Source organism: Carlito syrichta, unplaced genomic scaffold, assembly GCF_000164805.1.
Source record: "Carlito syrichta isolate Samal-C Ts95f unplaced genomic scaffold, Tarsius_syrichta-2.0.1 Scaffold312190, whole genome shotgun sequence".
In the NCBI taxonomy this organism is placed as follows: Eukaryota; Metazoa; Chordata; class Mammalia; order Primates; family Tarsiidae; genus Carlito; species Carlito syrichta.
Window position 1 is genome coordinate 90767 of NW_007256286.1, and position 3801 is coordinate 94567.

Consider the following 3801-nt stretch of genomic DNA (forward strand, 5'->3'; position numbering starts at 1 on the left):
GGTCCAGTCTCAATGTTGATGGCCGCTGACTGATCAGGGTTGTTGCTGAAAGTTGGCATGACACTGGCAGTTTCTTAAAATAAGAAAATGAAATTGTTTGCATCAATGGTCTCTTTGATGATTGAAATATTTCTCTGTAGCATGTGATATTGTTTGGGTAGCATTTTTACTCACAGAAGAAATTCTTTTAAAATTAGGATCAATTTTCTCAAACCCTGCTACAGCCTTATCAACTAAGTTTATGGAATATTCTTTGTTGTCATTTCAACAATGTTCACAGTGTGGCAGAGGGGGATTAAAAACAGTTAAAATTATTCCTTTTTTAAAATTTATTAATTTATTTTTTTATTATGAAGTTGTGGGGTACAGTTAAGGGTTAGGTATACAATTGCGTTTCATTCAGGCACCCTGTTGATATGGGGTGTTTCCCCATTCCCAGACAGATATTTGCTACTGTTAATCCCATCTCCCTCCCCCCACCATAGTTTCCCAGTACGGTCAGTCATTTTCGTATAGTATGGCATTGGATGTTTAAGGTCCATTATATGAGTGAGAACATGTGATATTCGGATCTTTGTTTCTGTGAGAGGTCACTCAGTATTATAGACTCTAGTTCCATCCAGGTTGCTGCGAAATTATGATTTTGTCCTTGAAGTTTTATGGAGGCCAGGCACAATGGCTCACCCCTCATCTCGGTGCCTCATCTCAGTGCTTTAGGAGGCTGAGGTGAGGGGCTTGCTTGAGGCCAGAAGTTCAAGACCATCCTGGGCAACAGTGAGACCTCTTCTCTACAAAAAAAAAAATTTTTTTAAGTAGATTAAAAGTTTTATGGAAAAATACCAGCTATCTGAATGCTTTCCTTTTTCTTTCTTAAGTCTGAGAATGAAAACAAAATTGTTACGTGTTTTGTCCAAGGCAGCGGGTTTTAGTAACTCTCTGTGTACATTGACCTTATGTTGAGACCCAATTTTATCATGTGTAAATTGATTTACTCTAAGGATTTAATGTAATCTTACCATTTGAAGCCATTGTAGAATTGTTTTCCCCCTTAGGTCTTCTCAGCGGGGCCAGAGCTGCTGGCATGTGGGTAGTGGTCAATGTCAATGACCCTCTGTAACTTTGGAGTGAGTCACGTTGACTTGAGTTTTAGGGTCTGAAAGTAATAGCTTGACTATGTAACGTGGATTCTTAGAAGTAAAGATGAGTTCTAGTCAGTAGTCAATATAAACTTAGAAGTTTGTTTATTTTTTTGTTGTCGGCAAGTTTTTTGGGTAGGGTTCAAACACATGTGGAGGCAGCTTTGGAAAAACAGTGCTTGTTTTCAAGCAAATAAGGATGAGACAGCTTGAAGAACGAATGTAACTGGCCTGGACTTATACAGTGTTCAAGAGCATGTCTAGTATGCTGGATGTAGTTTAAAATCATTTCTGAGCCTCTTGTTAGACACCCTTCCAAAAAGTTTTGTATCTGATAGGGTCGCATTTGTCTTCTTCCCTCCCTCTGGTTCAGGGTCTCACTCTGCTGTCCAGGCTGTAGTGCAGTGGCATAATCACAGTTCACTGCAGCCTCAAACTGCTCAGGTGATCCTTCTGTCTCAGCCTCCCGTGTAGCTGGGACTACAGATGCATTCTGCCACGCCTAGCTAATTTTTGGAGTTTTTTTGGTAGAGATGAAGTCTTGTTGTGATGCCCAGGCTAGCCTTGAACTCCTAGCCTCAAGCAATTCTTCCGCCTCAGTCTCCCACAGTGCTGGGATGACAGGAGTGAGCCACCATGCCCGGCCTCCTACGCGTCTGTTCATATCTAAATGCAGGAGCTATACCTGCAAATGCCTCTAAGGAGAAGGTCAGGCCTGAACCTGACCTTACACTTACGCGTGGTGTTCGACCATGGTATCAGTGGGTGGAGAAACCAGCTGTGGAGGTAAAGTCTGGTCTCCAGATTCTGATTCCTTTGGTTGTGGTGCTTTTAGAAAGCATCTGGCCAGCCAGGCATGGTGGCTTATGCCTATAATCCCAGCACTTTTGGAGGCTGAGGTGAGAGGATTTCCTGAGCCCACAGATTTGAGACCAGCCTGGGCAACTTGGCGAGACGTTGTCTCTGCAATAAATCAAAAAATTAGCCAGGTGTGGTGGTGCATGCCTGTAGTTCCGGCTACTTGGAAGGCTGAAGTGGAAGGATTGCCTGAGCCCAGCTGTTCGAGGCTGCAGTGGCCAGGAGCGTGCCCTGCACTCCAGCCTGGGTGACAGAGTGAGACTCCAACTAAAAAAAAAAAAAAAATCAGCTCATGCTGGAGAGGCTGAGGACACACTGACACTTTCGTCTTCTACAACATTTCTTGTGGGCGTCTTGTCCTGGAATCCTGTTTGGAAATCAGAGTCACCCAACGGGGCCACAGTCTGCTATATATCATTCTTAGATAACGATAGACAAGTGTCAGGCTGGCATGGGAGTTATGGATGAGTTAGACTGGTGAGGTCAGCGCTGAAACACGGGTTATCCCTTAGCACCTGTGCTTGTCTAGATCGGAGCATGCTGAGTATTCAAGCATCTGCAGGAACAGGAGCTGGTGTGGGTCCAAGGGTGGCGTGGACCCAGGGAGGATGTCCCAGGAGGCAGCGGCGGGGAGTCAGGGAGTCCCTGGCCAGTGAGAACAGGGACTGGAGGATGCCAGGTGCGAGGGGCGGGCCCTGGGCCAGCCTGCCGTCCTGCTCTCACCTGTCCTTTAATCTTTCATGCCGTGTTACCCAAGCCGCAGGGCCTCTGGGTTTCCCACAGGTTCCTGTGGGCAAAGGTATTGTGCACCTCCTGCTTCCCCTGAGAATCAGCCTCTCCTGTCCCTGAGGCTGCCTGGCCCCTCCCTCTCTCCCCTTCAAGTATCTTCCCGATCTCTCTCATGAAGCGGTGGCCCAGCCTTATCATGTTGGATCTGGGAGCCAGCCTGCCTGCCGCTCAAGCATTTGAAGCAGGTGTTTCGCCTTTCACGGCATCCCTCGCCTAGGAGTCTGTTTCACTGGTACTTTAAAGGCAAGTTCGAAGCGTGCTTGTCTTCCCTGTCTCATCCCCGTGTCTGGTGGCTAGTATACATGTTAGGGAATCTATGATATTAGGCTGGGCGTGGTGGCTCACACCTCTAACCCCAGCGCTTTGGGAGGCTGAGGCAGGAGGACTGCTTGAGCCCAGGAATTAGAGACCAGCCCATCTCAACCAAAAATTAAAAGTAGTGGTAGCGCGCACCTGTAGTCCTAGCTACTTGGAAGGTTGAAGCGGAAGGATCGCTGGAGCCCAGCGGGTTGAGGCTGCGGTGACTGGGAGCGGCCACTGCACTCCAGTCTGGGCAACAGAGTGAGATTCCAACTCAAAAAAAAAAAAAAAAAAATTAAAAGTAGAAAAATTACCCGGCGTGGCCGTTCACACCTGTAGTCCCAGCTATGCGGGAGGCTGAGGCGGGAGGATCACCTAAGCCCAGGAGGTCGAGGTTACTGTGAGTCGTGATTGGGTCACTGCGCTCCAGCCTGCGCAGCAGAGTGAGACCCTGACTCAAAATAATAATGATTTGTGATATCCTACCTGGTTTTAGGAATAGTGACTACTGTTTCTAAATAGCTTGGTTAAGGGTTCCCAAGTCTAGAGTTTGTTTTATTTTCTCTCTGGCTCTTTTAAAGCTGTTTCACAAGCTGGTCTCAGTGGCTCAGCCTGTAGTCCCGCGCTTTGGGAGGCTGAGGTGAGTGAATTGCCTGAAGACCCGCTGGGCAATGAGACCTCATCTCTACAATAAATCAAAAAATCAGCCGGGCGTGGT